Source organism: Leuciscus leuciscus (genome assembly GCF_965113295.1).
Source record: "Leuciscus leuciscus genome assembly, chromosome: 12".
NCBI classification, from domain to species: Eukaryota; Metazoa; Chordata; class Actinopteri; order Cypriniformes; family Leuciscidae; genus Leuciscus; species Leuciscus leuciscus.
Genome location: NC_138736.1, coordinates 3,105,816 through 3,121,334, shown reverse-complemented (window position 1 = coordinate 3,121,334; position 15,519 = coordinate 3,105,816). Strand labels below are relative to the sequence as shown.

The 15,519-nt window shown below is 36.0% G+C and overlaps 1 long non-coding RNA gene across 1 annotated transcript; it reads right to left on the bottom strand.

The window, feature by feature from the left end:
* Window positions 1-12,265: 12,265 nt before the first annotated feature.
* Window positions 12,266-14,599, bottom strand: LOC309510478. Its single transcript, XR_014210372.1, has 3 exons — window positions 14,437-14,599; window positions 13,889-13,945; window positions 12,266-13,240 (listed from the first exon to the last, which is right to left on the bottom strand). It is a non-coding gene; the product is annotated as an uncharacterized lncRNA (long non-coding RNA).
* Between the last annotated feature and the right edge of the window lie 920 nt (window positions 14,600-15,519).

The window sequence follows — 15,519 nt, the reverse complement described above, 5'->3', positions numbered from 1 at the left end:
TCAAACAAGTGTTGACAACAACAGGTATACAGTAACTCCGGCTCCCTGTGGTTCTCTGGCAAAGTTAGAGGTTGAAATCAATACCCACCCACCGTCTCCCTCGGCCCAATCCATCAGCGCCCCCGTAACACCCCAGGAACCCTGACAGAAAGATGACAAATGGACCCATCATGTCCTCGATGTCCACCATCGCTGGAGTCCATGAGTCCATGGTGCCGTCACTTAGCCACTGACATATATATATTACGACACGGGCCCCTACCACTTTAGACACAGAGAGAGTGTGTGTGTGTGTGTGTGTGTGTGTGTGTGTGTGTGTGTGTGTGTGTGTGTGTGTGTGTGTGTGTGTGTGTGTGTGTGTGTGTGTGTGTGTGTGTGTCTGGATGAACTCTCCAGGGACTCTTGTCAGCTCAGAGCCGGTTAGTCCTGTCACCTGAGACGGGTCGCAGCATTCATCACATGTCCGCCTCACAGGTGTATGAACACGCGGCGCCACATTAGGCTTCACTGCGAACGCCACAACTCAGAAACAAAAAACAAACAATGCAAACTGTGAATCAAGATATTAACTTATTATACAGGAGTATATTCATCATTTACAGAACATTTTGATTATTTCTAGTGCAACTTAATATTAACTCATAATTTTACGTCAGTCTGTGACTGTTGGCGGAGACTATAATCTGTAGTGTCGTATCATTCAGTCTTTTTATTGTTTAAGTTTTATTTAAATGTCTATATAGTTTTTAATCATTTAATTTCAGTTTTTGTTATTTTAGTAAATCAAGTTAAAATAAATGAAAATTGGAGTTTTATTTTGTTTCAGTTAACGTTTATTTAATTTAAATAAACCAAAAAAATTATAGTTTTTATTTTTAGTTGAACTATAATAATCCTGCCGTAAATATATCCTACCTGTCAATTTTTCTAAAAAGCAAACTCCAACTAAGAGTCTGTACTAAATCAACCAGTTACTGTGGCTTGGCAAATATAATGAGTGTTATATAATATTTAATAATTCAAAAATTCAATCAAATATATTCAATTAAATAATCACTTACACGATTTCTATCAAAGAATCTTCATTTTATAAAAGTTTCAGTCTCTGTACTAAATCAACCAGTAACTGTGGCTTGGCAAATGTAATGAAATATATATATATTTAATAATTTAAAAAAAATCTATTTAAATTCAATCAAATATAATCACTTACACGATTTCTATTATTTCTACTTCATTTTATAAAGTACACATATTAAATATATATATATAGTCAGCTGTAATTTGATTCCAGTACATGTTTATTAGAAGCATCTCCAAAAGAAATAAAACAGAAAAATTATATTACCAGCTGCTCACACACTAAACATTAAAAAAATTTGAGTCAGTAAGATAAAAAAAAAAGATTATAAAAAAAAAAGATTTAATACTTTAAATTGATCAAAAGTGACAGTAAAAGACATTTGTAATGTTACAAATACTTCAAATACAAATAAATGTTGTTCATTTGAACTTTCTATTCATCAAAGAATCCTGTGACTGGAGTAATGACCCTGAAAACGAGTTATTTTCAATTGTAATAATATTGTTTACAATATTGTATTGCAATTATATTGTATTAAACAAAAATAAATATTGTTTACAATATTACTGTATAATTTATCAAATACGTCCAGCCTTGATGAAGAGACTTTGACTTTGCATTTGATACAAAATACGCACAGAGTTAAAACAATTTCGCCAAACCGTGTGAGCAAATCGGAAATTAAAAGAAAATCAATGCACAGCTGAACAGACTTGATTGCTGAAATATTGTCCTCCACATGTAACTACAGTGAGTCTGCTACACAATCCACAAACCATATCTAAAATACCACATCTGTACTGAGAAATGGTTAAACTAATAGTGTCACGCTGCAGCTCAACCCTTGTGTGTGTGTGTGTGTGTGTGTGTGTGTGTGTGTGTGTGTGTGTGTGTGTGTGTGTGTGTGTGTGTGTGTGTGTGTGTGTGTGTGTGTCGGGTCACGATACGGCGTTAGTAAAGCACATGGAGTCTTATTGTCTTCCCAAGATTCCCTCCTCTGACATCTGACAAACCTCTGTTTCACACTCGAGATGACATGAGCCTTTACACTCCAATACACTCGCTGTGATGAAGGGTGAGCCTCCATACACACATGTAAACGCTCTCTGTGAAGTCTTGAGATGTCATTTGGGAAATGTGTCACACACACACACACACACACACACGGATGCTCTGTTCGCAGCTTTGCGTTGTCCTTTAAATGTCAGCGCTGAATGTGTGAGGTCCAAGCGCTCGTGCTCAAACCCGTGTCACAGTGTGTGTGTCATGCTTTTAAACACACTTTTTGACTTCAGACCATAAATAATATATATTCAGGAAAATGTCTGTAAATACATTTGTTACAGTATTTATTAATCTTTGCTAATGTTAGTTAATAAAAATCCAGCTGGTCATTGTTTGTTCATGTTAGTTCACAGCGCATTAACTAATGTTAATAAATACAACCTTTGATTTTAATAAAGCATTATTAAATGTTGAAATTAATAACTAAGATTAATAAATGCTGAAGAAGAATTGTTAATTCTTAGTTCATGATAACTAAGGTAGTTAACTAATGTTAAATAATGAACCTTATTGTAAAGTGTTCCCAAAACATCCTGAATGTTGAACAAGCAATAAACCACAGTCGCTCATACGCAAGGTTCAATGTAGACATGGATTCATAACTTTATGGCAAAAAGTTTTTGGTCTGGACACAAAAAGTGTGAACACACACAAAAAATATATATATATTTTTTTTTTTTCCTCCTACACAATAGCACCACTGTTTGGTAAAAAATGGCATCTAATTAAAAATCTGGCAATTTATGTTCCAACATATACACATATAATTGACTTGCATTTCAGATTATTGTGACTTTCTTTTTTTTTAAGCATTAAAATGCATGAAAAAGTGCATGAATGATGAATCTGATCAGATCCCGAATGTCTGCGGGAACACAGAGGTGGAAAGGTTCCGGATGGAGGTTTTTATCTCTCTGTGAGCGACTATCTGTTTAACGGTTTTAAAAAAGTCTACTTTCAGGTTTTATACTTTTTCAAATGGTCCCTAAACCAAGCATTTCTTGGCAATATCTGGTTCCTTATACTGTGAATCTACTGTATCCCCAGAGGAGAAGACATTCCTGGTGTAGTGCTGCTCTAGCAGAAACTACTGTATGCCGCATAGCTAAAATATCATTTTAGAAGTCTCATTAAAATTGCATTAGTCGTGGTCTATTGACGTTTTGAGAAAGCATTGTTTTCATAGACCTCATGTGAACCGGATTCATTGATGATGACAGTATGACATGATTAAACAGGGACTGACTTCACTATAGAGATGGTCAGACCGTACAGTATCGACACACAGTACGTGCGTTACGCTCACTGACAACGTGCTTCTCTGAGGATCTCTGGCATTTCATATTATCACACACACACACACACACACACACACACACTAACTCACACACACACTAACTCACACACACACACACACACACACACACACACACACTCTCACTAACTCACACACACACACACACACACACACACTCTCTCTCTCACACATACACACACACACACACACTCACACACACACACACACACACACAAACACACACAAGCCCGCTCGCTCTCTCTCTCACTCACTCACAAACGTAGACACAAAGACACATACACACACACTCTCGCACACACTCAGTCACTCACTCACACACACACACAGAAACACGTAGACACAAAGACACAGACACAGACAAAGACACAGACACACAAGCTCGCTCTCTCTCTCACTCACTCACTCACTCTCAAACGTAGACACACACACTCACACACACACACACACACACACACACACACACACACACACACACACACACACACACAGAGAGAAACACGTAGACACACAGACACAGACAAAGACAAAGACAAAGACACAGACACAGACACAGACAAAGACAAAGACACAGACACACACACACAAGCTCGCTCTCTCACTCACTCACAAACGTCACTCACTCACAAACGTAGACACACAGACACAGACACACACACACACACACACACACACTCACTCACAAACGTAGACACACAGACACAGACACACACACACACACTCACACTCACACTCTCACTCACACACACTCACTCACTCACTCACTCACTCACTAACTCACTCACTCACTCACTCACACACACACACTCACTAACTCATACACACACACTTGCTCGCTCTCACCAGAAGTGGATTTTAATTCAAATATACTGTAAAACTTTTTTCTTGTTGTAAAGACCATTTAAAATTAGAAAAATATTTTTTATTGTATAAAGTACAATATTTTTTCATAAAAATATAAATTACATTTTTGAAACCTATGAAAATCTAAAAGAATTAAATAAATACTTTCAATATTTTTTTTTTTTACACAAATTATGACTGTCAACTGTATCATTATTTACAATACACTGAACATTTCAATCACACCAGCGTCAGTGAAGAGCCTGTTTGAGATGAAATATGAGGCATGACGTGTGAAGAAAAACAAAACCATGATAAATATCACCGAATATTTCACAGCGTCACTTCAATCAATCATTGTCAAATTATTCAAAAAGTGTGAAATTATGATTCAATTTTGTTTATTCAGGATGCAAAATCTAACAATGATGTTAGACTTGTGAAAGACAGATGAGTAGGCAGTGTTATATATATATATTATAAAAACACTTTTCTCTCTCTCACTACACTATAAAAAAAAATTTTTCAAATATTATTGGAGTACGTTTTACAAGAAAATATTATTTCAGTCTCTGTACTTAGAGATGGCATGTTAAATTTAAAGTGTCAGCTGTCATTACTTATGAAATTAAGAAATTTAGTTGATCCTGTTCTTGTGATCCCTCTCTGACTCTTTGGTCACTGAATATTGTTTCCATAATACCGATTAGTTTCACTACTAATTTTCTGCAACAATTTTCTAAATGTCATAATCATTTATTAACAAACAAGTAATCATTACTTCAATGAGCTCATTGTTTCTGCCTTAAATTATTACATTGTTTCAATTTAGGGCAGCACGATTATGACAAAAATCATAATTTTTTATTATTCCCTTGAAATTGTAATTGCGATTATAAATTACGATTATCACAATTTACATTGAATGATGTTTTGAATAGCTTTATGCCACTGTTTGAAGCCACTGCATGCCATATTGTTATATAAAAATAAGCTGAAAACTAATATATATATATATACAGTACAGGCCAAAAGTTTGGACACATTACTATTTTTAATGTTTTTGAAAGAAGTTTCTTCTGCTCATCAAGCCTGCATTTATTTGATCAAAAATACAGAAAAAATTTTAATATTGTGATATATTATTACAATTGAAAATAATTGGTTTTCAATTTATTATACTTTAAATTATCATTTATTTCTGTGATGCAAAGCTGAATTTTCAGGATCATTACTCCAGTCTATCACATGATCCTTTAGAAATCATTCTAATATGATGATTCATTATCAAAGTTGGAAACAGTTCTGTTGCCTAATATTTTTTCATAACCTGTGTTACTTTTTTATGATAGCCTACTTTGATAAATAAAAAGTAAAAAAAAAAATCATAAAAAAAAAAAAATCTTTTGTAACAACAATATACACTACTGGTCAGTCATTTGGGGTCAGTAATTTTTTTTTTCTTTCTTTTTTTTAAATAAATACTTTTATTCAGCAAGGATGTGTTAAATTGATAAAAAGTGATAGTAAAGAAGATTTATATTATTAGAAAATATTTTTTATTTTGAATAAATGCAGTTCTTTTTAACCTTTTATTCATCAAATATATTAGGCAGCAGAACTGTGTCCAACACTCATAATAAATCAGAATATTAGAATGATTTCTAAAGGATCATGTGATAGACTGGATGTCACATGTGACACTGAAGACTGGAGTAAAGATGCTGAAAATTCAGCTTTGCATCACAGACATAAATGATCATTTAAAGTATAATAAATTGAAAACCAATTATTTTAAAAATATATATGTAAAAAAAGCTGTAGAAAGAAAAACAACATCTTAAACACACAGAATAATGTAAGTGAACTTTTATTTTGTAATTGCGCCTTTAAACGATTACATAATTGTGGCATCCGTTATAATCGCGATTACAAATTCGATTAATTGTGCAGCCTTATTTCAATTAATACAATTTTATCTAACTGTGATTTTGTATGTACATTTCTGAAATACATAACTAAGACAGTTCCCTCTGATAGCAAATCTCTCTAAATTGTAATGAAGACTCATGCATTTTCTGTAAAGCTGCTTTGAAACGATGTGTGTTGTGTAAAGCGTTATACAAATAAACGTGAATTGAATTGAATTCCCTTTTTTTGCTCAGTGTTTTAATCCCTGCGTTTCTGTTACTCATTATCGTTCCTCTTGAGTTTATTCTAGTGTTTGTAAAGTTTAATAAACACTGTTATTGTCATCTCCTTCGTCTTCATCATGCGCTGCTACCACACAATACGTGACACACACACACACACACACACACATATACAAATAAGAGGCATATTTAAAGGTGGTTGTTAAACCTTCCTGACCTATATTTGCACACACTGAATCACCGGCAGCTCCACTGACAGCGTAATCCCTATTAGTGAATGTGTTTCCTCATAAACCCTGACCCTCGCACGCTAGTTCTGCTCTTCGCTCTGACACTCGCGCCTCAAAGCAAAACCAACGCAGAGCCAGAAGACATGCCCGACTGTCAGCTCGCAAGCTGTGGGTCGTATGTCTTTTATCACCCTGTCTTTTCAGAACCATCATAAGAATTTCTAATTATTTTCACTCTCCAACCTCATAAAACATGTCGTCCAACAGAGAGACCGTTATTTTTCAGTCCCCGCATTAGCCAGAGATCTCAACCATCCTGTTTGTAATTATCAATTCATTTGGGAATATGGGATTTTCTTTAAAAATAAAGGATTGTTTTTCTCTCGGACGAAACCACATCACACAAGTATCAGACATAGGCCTTTATTGTAGCTTCAAAACCAAGAGAATGGAAACCGAACAATAAGGCGCCACTGATGAAGTCTGCGAATCCCTGAGGAAAGAGAGTTTGCCGTTTGAAGATAACAGGGTTTTTTTTTTCTTGCACTCAAAGTTTTTGTCAGAGCATCTCAAATGACACATGAAGTCTGGGCAAATCATTTATGAAACACTTTTCACAAAAACATTACATGGTGTGGGCAGAGGGGGGGGAAACACACACACACCCATAATGGAATTCAGAGGAAAAAACATCATACTAATACAATAAGCTGGCTCTCACTTCAGCCTGTACGGCACAGACGGTTCGGGACTTTCTCGACTGCGTCAGAACTGGTTTAGGAGGCCATTTGTCACGGTTATGTCTGGTTTGGACAGTGTGATATCTATGCATGATTTCCAAGTACCCAACCAAAAGTAACGAAAGCAGCTGAGAGCATTGCATTAAGTTTATGGAAAGTTTTGCACTGATTTCCTAACACAGCGTTTCTCAAACGGTGGACCTCTCAATTGCCGGGGGGGGGGGGGGGGGGGGGGGGGGGGGTGTTCGTGAAACTTTCTCAGAACAAAAAGCAAAAACCAAACAGCAAAACCATGGCAAGCGATACACTTTGCTCACAGCAAGCTATAGCTTCCAATCTGAATATTTATTATTACAGTAGCTTACTTCGATAGTTCACTTTAGGCATTCCACTAACTATATTTGCAACTTAAAGGGATACTCCACTTTCTTTTTTTGGAAATAGGCTTATTTTACAGCTCCCCCAGAGTTAAACAGTTGAGTCTTACCGTTTTCGAATCCATTCAGCCGATCTCCGGGTCTGGCGGTACCGCTTTTAGCATAGCTTAGCATAGATCATTGAATCGGACAGGACCATTAGCATCTCTCTCAAAAAAATGACCAAAGAGTTGTAATCAAGAAACTTTGCAGCCGTACCATGAGTCCAGCAGGCGTAATGATATGACGCAGTGCCTGAAAATAGTCCCCAGCTCGGTAACTTCCAACGTGACCGGGACTAAGTTTGTCTAACCTATTAGACCTATTTTCAGGCGCTGCGTCATATCATTACGCCTGTTGCACCCATGGTACGGCTGCAAAGTGTCTTGATTATTACGCAGGAATGAGAGTATAGTTCCTAGCCATATCAGTCTAGAAAATCGCAACTTTACATTTTCCGTCGGTCTTAGTACACGATGTAACTACAGAAGAGTCAAGTTTTAAATAGGAAAAATATCGAAACTCTTTGGTCATTTTTTTGAGAGAGATGCTAATGGTCCTGTCCGATTCAATGATCTATGCTAAGCTATGCTAAAAGTGGTACCGCCAGACCCGGAGTTCGGCTGAATGGATTCGAAAACGGTAAGACTCAACTCTTTAACTCTGGGGGAGCTGTAAAATGAGCCTATTTCCCAAAAAAACTGGAGTATCCCTTTAATGTAAACTAACTCTCATTAATTTGCAACTAAAGCCCTATTCGGACGGGATTAACTTTACAAGGGTGGATGGAGTAATGTAATTTTCCCACAGGATGTCTGTAGTATTCATTCATTTCATTTATTATACAGGAAAGGTTCAAAGTAAACATTAAGTTACAATTTAAACGGGCCTGACTGGTTTTCAGCAGGTTCCTGTTCTGCAGAACATAAAACACAATTTACAGCACATGAACTCAGAAACACTTATACAAAAACATTACCATGGGCTAAACAGATACAAACGACTAAAAACAACAATTTAAACAGTGCAAACAGGACTCGGACAATAAATAAACAATCAGTGAGTACAAGTGTAACTGTTTAAAAGAAACGGTTTGTATGCCTTTATGAAATATGTGATGGATGGTGTTGTTCTGATGTGATGGGGAATATCATTTCAAATATCATTCCCTATTGAGGCGTACTGGTCTCATATTGTGTGTCGGAAGAAGTGCAGCAAGTGTTGGTGAAGTGCTATTAATATTAAGTATTATTAAGTGCTATTAAGTGCTATTAGTATTAATGGCTAATTCGCACGGGATAAGATATCTCAGCAGAAGTGGGAGAGTAACTCGATTTGCGCATCGCCGTCACTCCTGTCCTCGTGTGTGTGTTACGCTGCTTCCTGATATCACGTGCGCAAACACATGAAGAGTTCAGATGCAAAAGCCTCTAAATGCCATCTGAAATTTGCTTATAGAATGATCATTTTTATCAAGCTCCTATATTTAAATTCAATAATTTCACTTAAATGGCAATGAAGATTACCTATTAATTGTCATTTAAGTGAAATTACTGAACTTAAATACACAAGCTTGATAAAAATGATCATTCTATAAGAAAATTTCAGATGGCATTTAGAGGCTTTTGCATCTGAACTCTTCACATATAGCCTATATTTATACATATAAAACAGTTATGTCCAGTCGAACGATGTATTAATTAACTTCAGATTGGATTGTGTTGGTAATAGGCACTTAGCTAACGCTAAAAGATGTTTCGTGCCTCTGACAAGTGCTTCTTCTTTCTGATCTGAATGGTGTGTGTGAAACACTTGAGTTTTGCCACAGACTCGTTCCAGCGACTAGAACGCAACTGATGCTTTTTCCAAGCATCTCCATACTTGAAAAAACGCGGAAAACTACTTTTAAACAGGAAATGACGAAATATTTACGTACATGTTTACAGCGGGTCTATTCGCACGGGATCAGTATCACCTGAGGTAATTTTTCCGGACCTTTTTACTGAAGGTAAAAGTCGCCGTTATCTTTCCTGACATTGTCCGTGATGATCACTGAGATGCGCATTCGGACGGGACTAAAATCACAGAGAAGCTCTGGTAATTATAACTTTACCACTCCGATCCATGTTAAACTAGTCCCGTCTGAATAGGGCTTAAATGTCAACTAACTCTAGTATTAGTAGACTCTTTGGTTCAGGGTTAAAAATTGACATGTAATTCCAAAGTGACTTAGTAGAATGTCAAAAGTGAACTATGGAAATAAACTGGTATTGAAACTCATTAAAGAGCTTTAAGTTTTAAACCATTAAACTCTGAGATGAATCACCATAGGCTATTACTGTACATCTTTTGATTTAAATATAAAAGGATTTGAAAATATATTTTAAAAATGCTTGTGAACATTTTTAAATACAATATCACACGAACGAAAGTGTGATATATTCATACGAGTGGTCTGAACGACACAAAGACTTGCTCGTAGAGTCAATGACTCATTCTGTTCCTGAATGAATCAGTGTTTTGAGTGAATGATTTAAATACTTGCTCATAAAGACAATTACTTGATCCATGTCTTAGTAATTCAGTTTTTCTAATTAATAAACATATTCACAAAGACAGTCACTTGTTTCATTCCTGATTGAATTAGTGATGGTTCCTGAATAAATTAATGTTTTTAATGAATTGTTTGAGTAAACGCTTCAAAATGCTCACTTACAAAGATGCTCACTTTTTTCATTCCTGAATGAATCAGTGGTTTTAAACAAATCATTTGACTGAATGATTCAATGATTCTCTCATAGAGACAACTACATTAGTTCCTGAATGAATCGTTTGAGTGAATGATTCAAAAACTCATTTAGAAAGACGGTCACTTAATTGATTCATTCCTGAATGAATCAGTGTTTTAAACAAATCATTTGACTGAATGATTCAATGACTTGCTCAAAAAGACAATGACTGAGTGAATGATTCAAAAACTCATTTACAAAGACAGTCGCTTGTTTAATTCCTGAACGAATTAGTGTTTTGAACAAATCATGGGACTGAACGATTCACTGACTCACCCATAGAGACAGTCTTTGTATAGTAGAGACAGTCTACAGGTGTTAGTACACTAACCTTTAATGAAAAATTGTTCTCAGCTCAACCTTAATTTGGAAACAGATCAATTCTTTTATATCGAACTAAGATAATGTTCATCTTTGCTCTCAGCGTTAATAATTAGCCATGTCTGTTGGTGTTAAGATGAACTCATTAGAGCTGTGGCGACCGCTGAGAGTTATTACTGAGCGTGGCAATACAGATGACGCTCAATGTCATCCTAATCGCAATCAACACAAGGCGCTCTTTGATGATAATGCAACTCAACGATGTGCTTCGTTATTGCTCAGAGCGGGTCAGGTCATGGGCCGATGCTCTTGCACATGCAAACGCCAGATGCTCTTGAGGAGGAAGAGAAAGTCCCTGTAAAAAACAGCTTTGAGACCCATTTCCCCAGCATGCTCTTCTCTTCTCTTCACCTCTGATGGATCTGATCTGAACAGCGCTGTCTATTAAACGCCTCGCACTGGTAGCTTGCGAGAAGCCAAAGCTGATGCAGATGAGCCGGCACAAATGAGTATTCTGGTAGGAGAGGTCTTTAATTTTGCCCTGTTGTTCTTTCTTCATGTTTGGCTCCTGTTTTCCAGAGCGTGAGGCAGATGGAAGCAGACACATTTACTCGTATGATAAATGAAATTCACATCACGAGGCTCCAGTGAGCTGAAAAGAGGACACCATGTTGAGATGTTTGGACAAATGAAGGCAGGAACATTACATTTTCTCCTTTTTCTATCCCTTTTGTCCATTTCAGACAGTAAAGACAGGTCTAAACAGAGACCAACAAAAGGCCTTTGGCAGTGTTTGGAAAAGCTACTTTGAAATTATACCGTGCCAAGAGACAAGCTCATAATTCAACAAAAGTCAAGCTACTCTTTTGAAAGAAGTATGTTAATGATGCTATTTAAGGGCGGAAATGAACCGTTCAAACGTTTGTGGTCAGTGAGATGCGAGGATGCATTAAATTGATCAAACACTGTAAAAATAAAAGGTGCCTGGAGGAACCTTTTGGGGTTCTTCACTTTGCCACACCGGCGGAACCGTCTGTAGATCCTCTAGGCACCCTTTAAAAAGGGGCGGTTCTCTGAGGAACCACACAGGTGGTGCCTCCAGGAACCAAATTTCAATTTTATTTTATTTGTATTAAATTAATTTCATGTTGTTACTATGGTTACCACCATTAACTTCTATTATAATAAACAAACTGAACCAAATACAAAATAAGAATTGTTTATTACATATTTTAGATACATTTTAATACACTTCCATGCACTTGGAAAAAAAAGAGCTAGTAATAGATTAATATCAATGAATACACACACACACACACACAAATAGTATAATACATAAGTAACATGAATAATCAACCATGTGTATACAATAAGCTACACAAGAAAAGACATCTCAACAAAATGCATGGAAAAAACATGTTCCAAGTAATAAATCAATGTAAAAAATAAAAATGTTGACTAATTAAAAATGTCCATCTTCACTTAATTTTAAAACATGTTTCAGTCCGCTTGTTAAGTCTGACGTCACTGTTTCCAAGTCCAAAAGCTCTATCAGATGCCAAAAACAAACAGTGCTAATATACACTCATTGTGCTGTAATATTCCTGAAAATTAGGATCCTAACCTTTATCTCTATTCCGAATCTCAGATAGTTAGTTATTCAGCTATTTTGAATCATAAAATGTTGAAGTCTGGGATGCTGTTAGACTGGAGACTGTTATGTACACTATGGCTTTTGAAAAGCTTAAATGTGTGACTTGAATCAACAGTTCCCATAAATGGTTGTTGAGTATTCGCAATATCTAGAAACAAGATAGAGAAAGTAGAAGTAGAGGTTTCGACCCGGAAACAGAATTCCTTATGTCACAACAAGCAGAAAACATTTTCCATTTTAACAGAGTTAAGGTGCAGTAAAATTATCTGTTGTTCTGTGAATGTTCACTGGTGAATTCACTCGATCAGCAATTTTGTGTGGTGCTTCATACATTACATCGCTACACTGCTGACAACGGTCAATGGACATTTTTGCCTGCGTAATTTCACGAAATTCACAAATGTGACTGCACCTTTACTCGCTGCAACATAAAATGCAATCAATTATAAAATCTTCACAAGGGACACGTGAGGTACTTAACGAGTTAGAAAAGTGAAAAGGTGCACCAGCTTCATTTTCCTGTTTGTTTTTCCTCTTTTCTGGTGGATGGTCCAGGCACTTCAGTGATTTTCAGGTCTACAGGAGGATTTTTATTCTTGATCAAACTTGTATTTCAGCTTACCGAGATCCCTGCAAAGTACAACATTTACTGTTAGTAAGGTTATTAAAGTGATAGTTGGGAAATTTAAATAATTTCCTCAGCCTTGTGACGTTCCAAACCTCTTTGACTTTCTGTCTGTGGAACCCGAAAGCAGATCTCAGGCATAATGCAATATCACTGCATGAAACACAAGCATAAAAAAATTGTGTAATTCATTCATGAAACTATTCTTATGTACACTTGACTAGTTCAGTTCAATGCAACAATTTATGTAAAAATGGTTAAGCTCCAAAAATGTCCCAGAAAAGATCCTAAAAATAATCAATGAGTTCACAACTCATGTGTTATGGGTTTTGTTGTAAGTCTTATGAAGCCATATAATAGCTTTTTCCTTTTTTTTCTTTTCGAAAAAGACTAAACTTGAAGTTATAATTCAGGGTTCAAATGTCTTATATTCAAATGCATATGATTAAGGTATAGCCTATAAAAAATGCATAGCATTATTAGCTCCAAACCTGTGATATTATTTTTCTGAGTAACATGAATGAGATTTGAGAGCATGAGGGAAGATTTTCAGAGAATAACTGATTAAAAAAGTACACAGTCAAACAATACAATTTCACACAGAGAAAGTTCATAGTAATAAAGTACTTGCATGTGGTGTATAAGTAACTTACTGTAATTCAATGTTGCCTCTGAAATGTTCAGATTATTTTAGAAATGTACTGGTTGTTCTGGGGAAACAAAAGAACAAAGCTGATTATTCACAACATAATATTTATTGACCAGTAAATGGCTTTAAAATGGTATTTGAGAGAATGAGGGCACCTGTACTACAGGCTGTAGTAAGTAAAGTTAGGCTAAACAAAAACAGACCAAACTATATTAACCTGCTTTTGTTATTCATAACAAACGTCAATGACGACAGCAGGAATCCGCTAAATTAGTTAGGCTATATCAGCAATTTGAAGACACAGTTGTACAGAATATGTTGAATTGAATGACTAAATCAATCTAAGACAATAAGTCAATAATTTCCATTTGTTCATTAACGTTAACTGTTCAGCATCGCGGCTATAAAACCTTCATACCAGATACTGTGCAATAAACGAGTGGTAAACACTGTAAAAAAGTAGTAATGTATAATAAATTTAGTTTATATGTGTGTGTTTGAATATATAGTGAGTAGACTCTGTATTTATATTTATTTGGCGAGTTTACAAACCTTGTAATGGAGAGCCGAACAAACGGCGGAAGCTTTGATGAGAGTAGCCGTTACTTCAAATCCGATGACGTCGATCAGCTGAGCTTTGATGCGCGCGAGCAGCGCGAGGAACTGAAGCGACGACAGCAGAGGAATAGCAGCAGTTTCGTGACAGAATAAAACTTTTCTCCTCCTGGTTCTTCTTCTTCAAATAATAATTTATGAAGAAGAAGGTAAAATTATTAATTTATTACTATTATTTATTCATTAATAATTAATGAATTCATATTATTAATATTATTATAATTTAGTGTTATTGTTTAATGTTTAAATTAATCAATAAAATAGGCCTATAGATACTAAATAAATGTAAGCTACCTAGGTGAAAAAGACGTAGGCTACTGTTAAAGGAGAACTTGGTAACTTTTTTAACTTAATAAAACTGTCTAGAAATCATTTGGATGGTTAAACAACCTGTTCTGGTGATATTGGTGACTTTCCCCGCTCCCCCCAGCGTTCCCAGGCGGAAAACCAACCTTGCAACTTGCAACACTACCGTCCCGGCAAGTTAGAAATTGGAAGTCTCGTGATAAGCGAGAACTAGAACGAGAACGAGCGCGAAACACAAATTGCTTTACGGCAATTCGACATAAACACACACGCATGTATGATGTATTACCAGATTACCCACCTCGGTAGACATAGCTCCACGCGATACAGTTGGCTTGCTCCGATCAAAACAAACGCACATGAGCAGCGGTAGAGAGGGGGAGGAGGCTGCCGCAAGTGAGTTTTTTACACTGTGTTGTGAAATATACCCCCCCCCCCCCCCCCCACAGCTGTAGGGGGAGCTTGTGGGGAAAACATGCGACAACAAAAGGGAAAATCAGCGAAGAAGTGACAAGAGTTCGCTAGAGTTACCGAGTTCTCCTTTAAATGTATTAAAAATGTATTAAAGTATATTTGTATTGTAGGCCTACTAAAAACACACTCAAGTAGGCTACATTTTTAATATTACGTCTTTTTCACCTGGGCATGTATACTGAATCAAACTTAAGTAGCCTATAATAATAATAATAATAATAGGATAATAATAATCTTATT